The sequence below is a fragment of the Anopheles ziemanni genome, chromosome 2, assembly GCF_943734765.1.
Source record: "Anopheles ziemanni chromosome 2, idAnoZiCoDA_A2_x.2, whole genome shotgun sequence".
NCBI lineage: Eukaryota > Metazoa > Arthropoda > Insecta > Diptera > Culicidae > Anopheles > Anopheles ziemanni.
The window spans coordinates 19,422,753-19,438,708 of record NC_080705.1 but is presented as its reverse complement, the minus strand read 5'-3'; positions in this window follow the sequence as shown (position 1 = coordinate 19,438,708).

Here is a 15,956-nt window from a genome sequence, read left to right as displayed (position 1 = left end):
CCGTCGGGTGTCAAGTGCGGTGCCGAAATTGTGGGTGAAAGCTTGACGGCAATGAGAAGTGTGGTGCATTAAACTTACATTCATCACCCTGCGTCGTCATCGGAAGGCATTCCCAAAAGGAAACCCGAAAACAAACCCCACCCTAAAGAAGGGAACTTGGGGTACTAAAACCACACCAAATCAAACGGAGCCATCGACGAGCTGTCGGTTCGTGGAAGGGAAAACCCCCTCCGCGTCGGTGCAACAGTTTGGCGTTTGGGTTGTTTATAGGCTCATCAAAACGGAAGATGTCCAGAAGTGGTGGCGAAGGCCCAAAATTCCTCGATTCTCGTTCTCGGCAAACGAAGGACTCGGCTTTGGGAGTTCTCGAGCAGCGAAAAAGGCCCCGGAAGCGAGATAACCGACCCGGGTCCAGTTTTATGCTCACTTTTTTGACCCCCGGGTACAAGAACGATAAACTTACAGACAGACCGCCATTAAATTGTGCTTTGGGCTTAGTTTTTGGAGTTCCAAATAGTTTAATACGCATCCCAAGAGTTCAGGGATCATATGACGGTGTGGAGTATAGATCGAAGATGTCTAAACCTTTTTGTGCTCAGTTTTATTTTCTTCTTTTATTGCCCTAAAGCTAATTATTATTATTCTCTTATTTCTTTCAGGTACGTGTCCAACTCGAAGTTCGTCTCTTAAGATATCAATCCAATCCAACGAATGGAGGATGCAAGTCTTCAACTAAACTATCCAATAAGAACAAATTACCCTCACATCAAACAGCGCAGTTCAAACGCCACCATACCATGGACTTGATGATGAGCCTCTAGCATCTCGAATGACTAATTCAATTCACTCCCCTCCACGCCGCGGGTGATCTGCGCGCGGAAATATCATCGACCATCGGCCTTATCGGTTAATTGATATTAATATGATCGCTTCGCCGGGCAGCAAATCTCAGCCTCAGCTCGGTCTAGCTGTGCACGACAGCTTTCAGATTTCAATTGACATATTCTACCGTACCTAAGGGCTTCCACCGGAGGGTGTGCCGCGCTCCGCGACTTTTTGATGTCTTCAATGGTGATGGGAGAACTAACCGCTGCACGGAAGCACCACCATCAATTGAGTTCTCCATTGCTATCAATTAACCTTCCTTCTTGGGCGATTCTTCTTAATGCATCCGCGCTGGGCCTCCTCCACCGAGAGTGCGGGTGGGTAACTTCGTCAGGCCTGCCAGGCAATTCGTCGACCAACATCAATTCCGAGTTGGTCGTTTAGTTAACGCCGCATCCGACGGGTTGGGGGTGTGTGTACGTGTGCCCATGTTTGTGCGCCGGATCACATGTCTCCCTTTCCCACCGAACTCAGTTTCCCAGCTGTGTCTCCAACGATCCTCCACGGTCTACCACATGTGTGCTGGCGACAAACCCTACCCTCATGCTCTGCTCCACTACGCAGTCGCCCCTAGCGAAGCGTGTGATTTGAAAATAAGCATAAACCTTATGACATAAACGGTCATAATGTGGCGCACGGTGTTGAACGGGGGAGGAGTGTGATTATGGACGACTTTTGTGCGACATCTGCGATTGACGCGAAGTGTACGGCGTTGGTAACACCCGCAACAATCAAGTCTCAAGTGAAACTTTCATGCCCGGAGTTCCCGCTCGACGCAAGATTGGCATTTATATCACATCTGCCATGAGAAGTTGATGCTCGTTGACCACACGCTCAATTAGTTCGTCGTAAAACATGACGTTTATGTTTTGATTTACTTCCAGCTCTCACCACCGATTCGGGGTGGTTGTTCATTGGATTAGGCATTACTTGCTTCGACCATTTTCGCGCAAAGTCAGTTCTATGTTTGAGCAAAGCACCGAATAATCCACATCAAACCCGGTCCACTAGGGAGGTAGGATTCTCCGAGCTCCAGCTCCTTCCAACGCTCGTAACTCGATCGTCGCGAGCAAAACGACCACGACGACCGATGACGTTGGCCAGCAGCTCGCAGCAAAGAGTTCCCACGTCGCGCACACAACCGTCGCGGAATGGCGATGATTTGAGGCGCACGGACGTACATAAATATTTATACACTACAGCGCTCGGGTCGCAAACATTTTTACTACAAACGGACAAACGCACAACTTAACGAATTGATGTGGACTCGCAGGGGTGGGGATGCTGAGTTGTAGGTGGCAAGAGCAAATAGGACAGGACAGGAAACGAATGGACGGAGGGAAACAAAACTTGATTCTTGATCTCCGATCGAAATCAGAAGACACCGTCTGTATGGGGGATGGAATGTGGAGAGCAACGCGCTGTGTCTCTTCCCCGTAGCCGGTGAACTCAAGATCCAGAGATGCCACTCTCACTATCTTGCGCGGGAATTCCGCACCGAAATGCTTTCTCACCCGCACAACTTCAACATAAGGATTCCTTCCCGAACAGCTACCAGGTAGCAACGAAACGTGGAGAGGAATTTGTGGAGTGTGGAGTGGTTTTTCGGACGGCGGACTTGGTTCTGTTTGGATAGTAGGAGTATATGCTATATCGTTCCATCGACGGTTCACGTCCACGGCATATCCAAACTACCCTTCGCGGAAACCACAAACATCGGTTGATCGGTGCGCTAAATACTTTTCCGCCGAAAGCAACGGCAACGGAAGAAGAAAACAGCGATCCACTGGAACCGGACCGCTCCGAACGCTCTTCCTCGGGAGATGCTCAGCCCTTTCGAGGAATCACAAAACCACAAACCCGGACCTCGCCATGCCCCCGCTTTTACGTTCCAATGCCCTCGGCCGGGTTCGGTGCCTGTAGAATGGAGCCTCGAACCACCCTCGCTCGCTCGGTGTCGGTGGCTCACCTTCACTGAATTCGGTTCTATACCCCTGAGCTGAAGAGCATAGGTTCTTCGGTCCGTCTGTCTGTCTATGTTCTCTTCCTCTTTGGCCGTTGTCATTCCCATCGGGACGGTTGAGATTTTCTGCCCGTCGTCACACGACGCAAGTTTTTATTCCCGCGTTTCGGGTTAGGTTTCCGACGGTTCGGCCGCTCGCCGAGACAACGAGATGCCTTTAGTACTTCAGCTTCCAAGACGACGCGGTGGGCTTTTCTGCGGGGCTCGATCGTTCGTTATCCCTCGAAGCATTCCATGGCCACATACCTGCTGCTCCACGGCCTGCCTAGCTACACCCGCCGGAGCTTCTCTAGCAGACAGGCGAGTTGGTTTGTTTTGTTATTATGCCACCCGCATAAGAAGCCCTACAGTTCTTCCCGTAACCGAGAGAGGCGACGGGTGGAAGCCAAGAACCACGAGAAGTCTCATATTACCCCGTTTAGCTCACGGTTCGGCGTTTCCCCTTTCGTTCACTTGGGGGCGTCTGAATCCCACCCGCGCACCCCGCCTTCCCTCGCCGGGCCTACGTACCGGCATTGTCCGGAACCCGCCGAATGTGTCCGCCGGTATGAGATGGTCATTGCCGGACCGGTCGGGCGGGAGTGGAATTTTATACACTTGAACATCCCCCAACAACATCAACAATAACAACGATAATAACATCAACAGCAGCATAACAATCATCATCATCAACTTCGCGTCTTACGGCGTCCGTCGTCGTTGTCGAGACGTTGTCGTCGTCTTCGTCGTCAGCATCAGCAGCAGCAGCATCCAAAGTGGTCCGAAAGCTTCAATGGCAACCTTCCCGCACTGAGAGCCCCCAGCATAGGCAGTTACACGCCGACGCCACCACCACCATCACCATGCGACGTCTTCCTTCCCTCCCTCCTCATCCTCGAACGAGGCTCCGCGGAACGATTCATTTGAAACGAATTCAAATGAATATTAATTCTGATTTTCCCAAATTGGAGGAGGATTTCATTAGGTCCGATTCTTTCGGATCGCTTTCGGGTCGGTTTAGTTCGTGTGTTTTTTTTTTTTGTGTACGCTGTCTGCCCTCTTCACATCGGCAGCTCCTTTCGGTCTGCTTTTGTTTCTTGTTAGTTCGTTGTTTTGCTTCTCGTATCTTCTTAGCCTGTTAGTGAACCGTTTAAGAGCTGAATGTGGCGATCCAACTCAAGCCGACCGTTTCGTCCCATGGGAAAGGGATCTAGTTTAAATCTCAGTTCTACGCTGTGATATTCCGTTTTATTCTGCGACCCTTTTTCTGAGGAAGAATTGTAAGCGATTTTCGGACTTTATATTTTCCCCGATCCTTTCATTGGAACAATTCGGAAGAAATATGTAAACCGCTGTTTAAACTTGCCTGGAATTCCCGGTGGCGGGAACGGGAAAAAGTAGCCCGGTTTCGACAAAATATCCAGCGGGAACGATCTTATTCGTCCGATCTGTCAAAGTGAAGCTTTGTTTACGTTTTAGTTTGTTTACGTGATCTAAATTGGCGGCAGGTAAAAGTGGAATTGTGAGTCATTATCAAATATAAAGTTTATGAATGGTGTTGTTGAGTTCCTCCTCCAAAATTTTGCGTCGAAGACTACTCGCATTTTGGTTTCTCTCCAACAACATCGGCCGCATCCATATACGTTGCCCATACCGACGTTGTTGTAGCAAGCGAATGAAACTTTTCATGAAACGTTTCAATTAAGCAAATGCGTCCGTTCCCGCCGGGTCGTAGTTTCGCGTTTTTTAAACATAGCGGGAACGAAATCCGTTTTTTTCATATGGAGTTTCCCGTCGTCCAGCGGGATTCCCGCTGGACGGCGGGAATATTCGTGCGAATACCGGTGTGTCTAGCCGTCGCTTAAGAATAGACGATAAACATTTGCTGAATGTGTAAATCTACAAGCTCGAGAAATTGTCTGCACCCGTCCCGTGTGTCCACTCTTCACTAGGACACATTTTGAAAACAACCGGTGTTGTTGCCGACTGCAAAGCGTGAGCATCAACCTCTTGCTCTCGTTGGTGACGTGTGTTCATTTACCTCATTTCCTCGTCTATGGCGGTCGCTGTGGCTTTTATCGGAATGCTACCTCTGATGCTGCTGCTGTTGCTGCTGCTGGTGATGATCCTCGGGCTGTAATTTATGTAAATGATATCTTTACCCCTCGATAACCCGCATCGTCCGACACGACCGAATCGAACAGTAGTCTTTGTCGCCGGGTGGAGATCCGCACCGGATACGCCGGGCCATCCCCGCCATCGTCTGTGGTTGCTCCTCTAATCTCAACGAAGACATGGAAGAGAAGCAGAAGGAGTGAAAGAGAAGTGTGCTGCAGCGACGTCTTGAGCTACACCAAGCCATGCTCCTAGGGCTATCACGATCCGATCCGATCCGTTGCCCAACGAACACGTGTGGCCCTCGAAGACCAGGTGTTGTCCAACCGATTGGGATCGACTCCGCACGTAACTCCGAAGGAGTCGGGACAGCTTTTGTGCAGGTGCTGATTGGTTAATTAATCCCAACACCTTGGACGTACTTCCTCGCAGAGTATGGGGCTTGGATGTATGATTACTCAAATCATGAGTTTCGCATTGCTTAAGCGCTCTACTATGGCGCTTTCCTTTGCACTAATGAAGGCGTCAACTCGTATGGGTTTGGTTCACGAACGCACTTCAAGGCCACCCGTTCCCGTTAGTCCCGTGGAATATTAAAATCTCTCCCTTGTGGCTTTCAGGTGCGGTTCTAGGCCCGGTGGTAAGATTTAAATTCGGCCACAATTTATGCAACCCGCGATCGTTAACCACGTTTAGGTGGCCACTACTAGGAAGTTATCGGCAGCAGAAACACCGACGGTACATGCCACAGTTCCGTTTGCCAGCGAAGGTGCGTCCACCAGGTCCGATATACATCTTGGTTGTTGGCCATCGCGTGACGAACGCATCGAACTCGCGCTTCCACGAGGGCGTGTGATTTGGCGTGCGTTCAGATCGTTAAACGCGTTCGGTGAAGGGCAAAAGGATGATTCCATGCCCGGCACCGAGGGACCGTGGCCGGTTTTTGGCGGCAGAGGACTGTCATATGAAGTGTTTTACGATATGTGGGAGAGTGCGATATTTGTTTGCGAGGACAACTCAAACTCGGAATGTTTGTATGAATCTTTGCAACATAAATAAACATCTATCAAACACACACTCATACACACCCCTGGCCATAGGCAGGCATGCTCCCCACTGATGTACCCAAATCATAAATCATTAAACCAAACGCACCAGAATCGATCGAACAAGAATCAATTCCAGCTTGCAGTAATTTAATATCTTACCCAATTCGTGTTTCATTTTGCTTCCATCGGAATACTTTTGAACACCACAAACCGGAACGCGTATCGTCAACCACCATCGCCATCGCCATCATCATCATAATCATCTCTTATTTTATGACCCAATCGAAACAGATGGACATCAGATGGCAGTGGTCGATACTGGAAATTTTACAAATTACTTCCACCACCCGCAGAACGGTTCAAACCGTCCGTTGGAGGCGACACAAGATTCTCCTCCTCCACTCTGTGGCCGGATGGTCGAGGACGGCAGAAACAATTAAAAAACAAACCCCCCCACCCCTCCGACCACACTTCCGTACCGATAGAAAACGGTTGAGGAAGAGGAAAAAACCAACAAATCAAATTTGGATTGCAAACCAGCCAAGCGGCGGAAGTTTTCAAGCCATAAGATGCAAACGCGATCGTAGTGATTTTGTAGGTGGATTGGATGGCTAATTTTCGGGCTAATTCTTCCACCCCTTACCAGCACCACCACCCGCACACGGTCCAGTTCAGTTCAGTCACGGTGTGAGACGCCGGACCTGAAGACGGTCTCTCATTCGCGCCAAGGTTTCGCCACGAACTAATGATTTGATTGCGATCGAGAATAGTTTAGTAGGAGGCTATGGACGGGCTGGGAATGACGGAGATCAATTTGTTTGTGGAGTTGGTTTTCGTGCCGTTTTGTTTCACTGCTAGCTGCCAAGGACAAGTGCTGTTTGAAGGCTTCAAAGTGGACAGGAGCACCAACGGCAGCATACACATGTGTCAGTCGATTTCAATCTGTTGTTACGCATGACGTTGCTCGACGACGAAGTTCGATCAGTGGTGGCGGTTTTGCGCTACATCGTTTTGATTAATTTCATCTGCATGTTTTAACCGAATGGCGGTTTGAACTGACTCTTCCTTTGCCACAACCAAACAAACAAACGCTTCCGAAAGATTGATGATCAGCGGGGATAATAAATTCATAACTTCTCAACATTGTTCTACATACCGACCGGTGCAATTAATTACAATCAATACAACGATCGTTAAGGACGATGACGGTCCGGAATCGGACGGTTGATGATTCATCGCGATAAGATCGGACAAAATCGATTGCCGAAAAATCGATTTTTCAAAACCTTTTAAGAGGCGTTACCGCATGGCTGGGAAATCGAAGAAAAGAGAGAGAGAAAGACATTTTGTTTTACAACATTATCAGTAGCATGAAAATGGAAAAAAGCGCAAGCTGTTTTCTTACCTCTCCGGTTGGGTTACATTTGCGAGATGTATTTGGTTTTGTTTTGTTTTTTTAAATCGTCTCATAACGTCTCGATTGTTGGCGATTGTTTAACCAGTCGTAAAGGGCGTTCTCGTACCACGTTGGGTGGAGGTGGAGGCGACGGCTACCTGTGCTAACAATAAGGTCGGTACCTTGGAGTGGCTGGCAGGCCATCGCTTTTGCCGAAGAAAAAGCCAGCCAGTCAGCCGACATTCAAGCATACACTCAATTAATTAGGAGACGGCGAAACCGCGCGATACTTTCGAAGACGACGACGACGGAAGGGTTTCGCAAGTGAACGGAAAAGGGTCCCGGGCGGTGGCGGTGAGGCACACATGGAGGAAGCGAACACAAAAATGGATCGTTTTGAGGTTGGGCAAACGGCGAGGATCAACTCTCGTTTCTTGCGGCCCGACGCCGCCGAGGTGAACAAAAACACACCGGCACAGAAACCGGCCACCGTCAGGTTGATGCCGACAATGATGTCGATGCGGAAAAAGATAGGAAAAGAGCGAGGGGTGGAAGTGCACACACACATACACGCACACATCGTGCGACGCGCGGGGTCGAGAATATATAAAATTAATTGTTTTCGGTTTAATTATTTTGGGATCGTTCTCTTCGCGCTGCCTTCCGGGGACCCCAAAGGAAAAGCACTAGCATACCTTGCTGCTTCGTTTGCTTCTTGTTCTCGGGCACGGAGCATCAACCGAACACGGTTGCCGACAAACGATGGGCCCGCGCAAAACAGATCCCAACCCATTTGCCATTCGCCATTTGTTCGCCCTCGTTCCGGCGAGTTCTTTGCAAAAAAGTAATGAAAGTAGCGTAGAGGAGGGAGGAAAGCGAGAGAGGGGGGGGGAGGGTTGGTTGCAGAAAAGCACGCGGTTGCAGGTGCGGGAGGACAGGACCTCGCGAATGAAGAAGTCGTCGTCGCATCGCGTCGTTTTGCCATCAAAATGATGCCGCATTCGGTTCAAAGGAGGCAAAGCAAGATGCAGAATGTGTCGAAGAAGGGCCGGGATAGACGCAGGGCTACGAAAGATGGGGGAGGCGATGAGATTTCACGTAAATCGGCAAAGAATGTGGCCGTCGATTTTCGGGCTACCCTTCCCCCTCCCTGCAAGAACGGAGATATCATTAAAGCGGACAGCAACATATGGTGGTGGATGTCGAATCGATTTGCTGGCCGACGAAGGAAAACGTTTTGACAGACGAAGGGGAGGGGAAGGGGGGGGGGGAATTGGGCTGGAAGGTTGTGGGTGTGACGATGACGATGTTGATGTTGATGCGGTGTTGTTGCGACCTCTTCGTGAGAGTCACATTTTCCCCCCACCGGTCGAAACATTTACCCCTCCTTGGATTCGGTGTTTCCTTCGGGGTTTTCCTTTTCTACTCCCGCGGACGGTTCCCGAACGGTGTTTGTTTGTCCAAATACCGCAAATGTCCAGCCGAAATGGAATGGGAGATTGCATCGCTGGGTGTTGAAAGACCATCGCCAACCCTTTTGCTCCTGCCTTCCCGGCTGGAGAGGGCGAATGTTTTTCTTTTAAATAGTTGCCCAAGCGTCTCATTCTCAGACAGTTCTTTATTTTTCAACACTCCTCGCACAAAACATGTGGTGGAGGAATTCTTGAGGGCGTTTTTTTCATTATCATCATCTTCCGCCGAAGCCACGGGGAAGAGGGTGGGAGCGAGGGAATCCACCCGAAAGGCAACAAATCAAAACGGAAGATAAAATCGAGATGTTTAATGATGCGCATGCGAATCGTTGGGGAAATGGGCTGGAAGCGAAAGGGGTGGTGAGAAGCGAATAATTGGTGCATATATTTTCCAAACGTTCACCAGTACGACGGTTTTCCGTTAATCCTGATGCGCATCTGTGGGGGTTTAAAAGATAGGCTGCCCCAAACGGAGGCATTTAAAGATCTTGTTCAAAACAAACGAAGACGAACGAAACTAAGTTAAAGTTGATCCTCACAACGACCATAATTTACGTACAGAAAAATCTGCACACCACGACGTTAAGTGACGACTTTCAAAAAATCAGGAACAGTGTCAAGTGCCATTGCAAAATATTCGGCACTTCGTATTTTAGGCTCGGCTGCAGAAATCGTTCGGTTTCGCTTTATCCGATAATCCCTAAGTGGTCGAGATCGACGACACAAATCCCTTTCCACGCTCGATCGGCACACGTGCTTACGAATCAAACCCGGAAAGTAAACGGTCGATCATCATCATCATCATCATCATCTTCCACCCCTGGAGTGATGATCATCTTTACCGCATCTTTACCTTCACGAGCGGCTTACCGAATTTTTCCTTGAAGACGCCGCCATCCCGAAAGCCCCCACGATGCCGAAAAAGTGGGTAAAACTTTCAAATCAATTTTCGCTTACCCAACGGCGGGAAAACGTTTATCATCGCGTAAATCGCCACTTCGCGATCGCCCTCTCTCTCCCTCTGCCCCGTACCTCCTCCGGGCGGCTGTCGGCAATTAATCAGTGCAGCCAAATCTTGTGTTGCAGTAGGAGCCCTCTGGTCGAAGTTCAACCTCCCCGGTCTCCTCCTTCCTCGTGGGTGCGATCGGTACCGATTGTGGAGGCGCTGGATTTGTTGAACCGTCTTCGGCAGGGAGTGACCCCAGCGTGAAATTTCTCCACCCGGCATATGGGTGGTTGCGCAACCGAAGCAAATGGACCTCGGCCAAAGAATAATGAAAATAAATAAAACAAATTAACGCACACCAAACGGGCGGCCCGAAAGGGTGGATAATCAAAGCAAGATGCTGCGCGGCAGATTTCGCCACCGGATGGGTGGGAGGAGGGGGGGGGGGAGTGTTTGCGCATTTGATCGATCGATCGTCGGGAGCTGCACACGAACTTCGCCGCGAAATGTTAATTGGTTTCGAATTTCCCGTCCACACACTCTCTCGAGGGGTGAGACTTTTGTTTTGTTTGGAGGATGTCATTCACTCCAAAAAAGTTCAAAGGAGAAGACAAAATCTTCATACACCTGATGGAAGGATAAACAAGCTGCAATCCGCGGAGAAAACCCACATCTCTCCTGTTTTGCTCGCTGTCACCGAATTGTGGCATGCATTTCCAAAGTGTCCGTCTGCAGTGATCGATTTCGGGAGGACGAAATTAATTGGCGACTTGGTGGAAGGCTTCAAACATAAATAGTTTCCCAGCCGGCGAAGGATACGACCGTTTTAATGCTTTAACGAAGCAAATTTTTAACTTCTGACAGTCATCTAAATAATTGATACCCGTGCATTAACTGTCCTGGCCGCAAGGAGAACGGAACTTTACTACCAAAACGGTCCCCGATGCACGCTGCGGGAGCATTCAATTTTTACGAGCCCCGCTTAATTATCCTTCGGTCCCATCATTTTCGAGCGGGATCTCTGCTCGGGCCGAAGAATTCACCGATCGTTAGCGCGAAAGGACGGACGGACGCACACCGATAATGCACCGCCCGAAGAAAAAGTCCACTCCCAGAAGCGTGGAGCGTCTTCTGGATGGCTTCCAATTAATTAAGCAACAATTTTCGGAAGCGTTCGTTCGCCTTCGTTTTCTTTACGAAACCACACAATGGGAAGCTGTCATACCCGGGGGGGGCGGGAGACAAGAAAGTCCGCTGCATTGATCCGAGCGGAGGACATATAACAACGGGATAGTGCACCGGGGGTTGCTTTTCCCTCAATTTCATTCATCGACGGGGAATCGGGGTTCGTGATCGCGTGAGAAAAAGCCACAACCAGCAGCGGGGAACCTTTGGGAGAGAGTCAGATTCAACTTGACAGGAAATTTGGTCGCTTGTAGGAAGAGAGTCGTCGACGTGGTGTAGATTCCTGCTGAGGAAACTTTACTTCCCATTAAGCTCACCCATCCTGCCGAAGGGGTTTTAAATTCCCTGCGAACGACTGGCTGCTGTTAATTAAACGGAAATGAAGTTATAGTCGCCTTCTTTTTTCCACACCCTGTTTTCCTTCTTCCCGCCTTCCTTCTTCGTCGACAGCTTATCAAACGAGGGAGCAAACGACATCGGAAATCAATAAAACTTAGCATACAGACTCGAAAACAGCCCCACAAGAGACTCGGGAGGTTGGTACGAGACGAATAATAATGCATAGCCGCCGACCGGCGTTGTCGTTGTCGGAGGAGGAAATGTCCACCCGCCAAGACGGCTACAACGTCGTCCACGTCGTGGAAGACGACGCACAAGACCCGCGAGCCTCGGACCGAACCGCCGCTGGAGCCTAATTAATTCACGACGCTAATTTTAACCTTACCTTCGGTCCCGCGATCGCGATCTCGATCACGGTCAAAACCCTTTCGTCTGCACACGACGTCGACGTCGGTGAGGGTGCTCTGCTGAACTTGTTTTTTCCGCGTCCACCGGTTCAGATTTGATTTTCGTTCGTTCCCATCGATCGATCGAAGCAAGAGGACGCACGCGCGCGCGCGCGCTCGCACACCTAATCGTGAATCGGCGGGCGAAGGTGAAGAAAACGGTACGATCCTCCCGGTCGGGTGCGCCGGGGCGGATGCTGAATGAATTCGAACCGCAAAGGGCCATGTCGGGGCTGCCCTTCGATTATTAATGAGGCGAACGGACACAACCCGGTCCCGAAGCATCGGCAGGTGCGACCGGGCTCATAAATATGTTTCAATTGAATTATTTACAATCGCTTGCGTTCGGAAAACGAGCAACCTGAAAACACATCTCCCCTCGGACTGGGTATTCGACGTGTTTTAGGTTTTTTAAATTTATGAACCATTTTGTTAACATTGAGGTTATTTTGTGAGTTATTTTATTGCCTTGGTTTATGACAGATCATTTTTGTGATGTTCCATTTAACGCAGACTTAAAATTAATTAATATTGAGAAACATTTATCGATTGATTTCAATTCTCCTACTTCGTTTGTAAACTGCTTTTGTCTCAAGGATCTCTCGTTGTGCCTTGCAAAACCGTTTCATCATCCTTTTTCGAGCGAGGCATTAATGGAAAGACTTCTTCTTGCGGCTCTATAAAACGACATCCAAAACCGTCGCTAAACGCGTCTTGGTGACAGATCAGCGGCAAGAAGTAATAAAAGAGCTAAAAAGATCTCGATCTCCCCTCCTCCCCTCTCCTCTCCGCTTGATCTTGCCACACGACAGAGACCATCGAAGCATCATCCCTCCGCGCCAGTACTTAGTCTCGCCCCGTAGCATTTCCGCGAAATTCAAACCGAATGTGTCATTATCTGTCAACTTCCTTTCCGTCGACTCCTCCCACAGTCGCTGTTCCTTCGCGCGCGTCGCAACGGGAAACGAGAAATAAAAGAACGCAGGAGGGAAAAAAAACCGGTCAACCACATTGTGCGTGTGTGCGGAAAAGCGGTTTCCATGCGTTCGAGAGGAGGGCGCGCGCACCGCGTCTTTTTCGTCGAGCGTCGAAGCGCGGGAGGAGGAACACTCAACAATGTTGTGCCTCCGTCGAAGGGTCCGAAGGGTCCTCCGGCAATCAGCAGAAGCGGCATCCACCTCCCACCCGCCCCGTACCTCTTCGCGACCACCCCCTTACTCAACACGACAGCCAGTTGGGCCAACTGATCATCCTCTCTGACAGGTCCGCGGGGTCCGCGATATCTTTAACATCCGTTGCCGCGAGCGATATCGGAGTCCGGGGAGGGGCGGGAAGGAACCCGTCAATGGTCTTAAACCTGGTTCACCTCGCTCCAACCTCCTTCAACTCCACCACCAGCAAACCGAGATCGAATCGGATCAACCTTTGGGGGTGGAAAGGGGGAAGATTGAGTGGAGGACAAGGTGTACCTCCCGGCATGGCGAACTTTCATCACTCGAATGGCCGATTCCACGCCGATCCATCCATCCGTGGCGATCGAATCCCGAAGGCCCGAGCTTTCCTGCGTTTCCTTTTGGGCGGGTAATGAAAATGTGACTAATTGATTTGTACGTTCGTGTGAATGCTCCTCCGTCGCGGTCTTCATCATTTTCACGCAACTCTGCGGAGCCATCGTGGGTGTGTGTGTGTGTGCGTGAGTGGTTGTGCGTAGTGATTGCGATCGCGACGTCGACGACGACGACGATCGAAGCCCTTCCCAATCGAATACGATACGCGCCTTGGCGTTGGGTAAGATGGATCCGAACGTTTAACGACAATCAAGAAAACGTTTGCGCGCCCGGCTTTGGCTTTGATCTGGCGGGTTTTGGGATGATAAAACTCCTGGCCCACGGAGTTCGTAGTTCGTGGAAGCTATTTTCTAGGGTGGCCCGACGTGATTCAATAAAATTGATGGGCTTGTTGTAGAATGTCGAAGGTAATGGTTTCCCGGTCCAAACAAAACAGGTAAACTTTATACCATTTTTAACCTTCAGTTCCGAAACTCATCCGTAAGCAAGGGAATGCAGATATAAATGTCTACCTTGTTAACACTGTAATGAAGTCTAATCGATCGATATTTCCTGTCTAATAAAAAGCCATCCTCCTATATTGATTGAGTTGTTGAACCGATTAGCATAAACTAGTTTGCAACAAGCACGTCATAATTCAATTGGAAAGTTTCGCATTACTGATTCCGATTCGATAATTTTCAACCATTCCCCTTCCATTTGATTCATCGCGATGCCATTAAATTGCACATAATATTTCTTGCCCACATATGCGCGCTCGAGACAAACATCATCGGGCACGCTTTGTCCGTGTGTCATCGCATCAATCTCGGTCCGCTGCTCGGAAGAAGGTGATTCATGGTCGCGGCCCAGCGGGAGAGCGACCATTCTTCGGATGGTGCGCATTCGCGCCGTCCACCAGAGTACTGTGACTCATCTTCACGCTGGCATGTGTTCACCTGACTACGGATCTAAGATCTTGAGGCCATTTTTAATGCTTAGCGGAAAGTAATTGGAAAACCGTCCAACGATGGGTCAGGTTGTTTAAAACGGTACTGGCGTTGGGTATAAAGACCTTGTAAATAGGCGATAGGTTTAGCGAAAATTGATAAATCGATCGATCCGAACTTGGATCGCGTTGGAAACATCCACCACTCTTTGTTTGCTGATGCTCGATGTTTGTTGTCCTTTTGGTTCCATCAATTTAAACCTCATCAGGTTCATGCTCTCTATAGGCGAAGGTTTCTGCCGTCTATAGGTGGACACACATCTCACACCATCGGTAAAGTTACGAAACGTTGGCGACCTTACAATAGGCGACCCGAGGGACACACGCGATCACAAGGGACTGATACCGGAGTCTACCTTTTCGGTGAGACCACAGTTCAGTTCGGTCGTTGTAGAGCATCGGAGAGGGATGGAAGGATGTAGTTCTAGTGTATCTCCGAGGTGTCGCAAGATCTAGATGTGAGCGTTCGAACTCTGTTTGTGGTGGCAGTCTGTCTTAAAGGGTGCTTGATGGAGCAAAAAACCCATTGCAACTCCATTTCTCACATGCAAGATTCAGCTACACGCCCTTTGTAGATGATCCGCGAGTTTCGCCAAAGTTCTGGCAAGTACCATACCTTCAACATGCCCTCCAGATGTGACCCTCGGAGCAGCAGAACTAAGTCTGAGTTGGTTGGTCGAGCCCTCGAGCATAAGAAACTCATGAAAAACAAATTCCAATAGCCGCGCATACATTGATGCATAGAGTACCTAACCTTCCGAAACGCGAGCATATGAGCCTGAGCCACCGCGCAAAAGCCGCGAGGGGGACAAAAGTGGAACCTGCACATACAAGGGAAGTAGGATCGCTCCTAAAAAGCAACGTTGTGTTGGGTCTTGCCTTCGGAAAACAAGAACCGATCTGCAATGCAGCGCAGAACAGCGGACGTGAGACCGCGGGCTCACCGTGGTGACGGTTTCGCAACCTTCCAGACGAAGACGTCGATTGTCGTCGTGCTCGGTTCTTCGTAGGCGACAGTTACCTTTTTTTTTTGTTTTATTCTCCACCCTACGACGCTTGGTTCACTCTTTTATGGGCCTCCAGTACCTCCAACTCCACCCGCCGGAGGAATTCATGCACGAAACGCAACGAATCCGCCACATGTGTTCGGTGTCTGCGCGAGAACTTCTTGTGCTGTTGGCGAAGGTGGCGTTGGAGGAGGATGCAATCTCCACCTGCAGGGTTGCCTTCTTTGCGTCCGTTAGTAGGAATGCACTTGCCACTTGGAAGCTGGAACGCGATCCGCTTACGGAAGGCACCGCACGCACAGAAGCCTGCTTGCCTCAAGGGAGGACCACCGCTCACTCCCTACCATGTCCTCTTCTATCTCTTACGGTCAGTAGCAACGAATCGAGGCAGTAGCCATCGATGGTATCAATTGCTGATCGCTTGCGGCGATGGCTTGCAGCAGCAGCACCGCACGACCGGAGTGTGCACCAGCATCATCACCAACATCATCATCATCATCATCATCATCCACGTAGCCACGATTGTGGGTGAAGAAGAGGCCTCTGTTTCCCAACCCT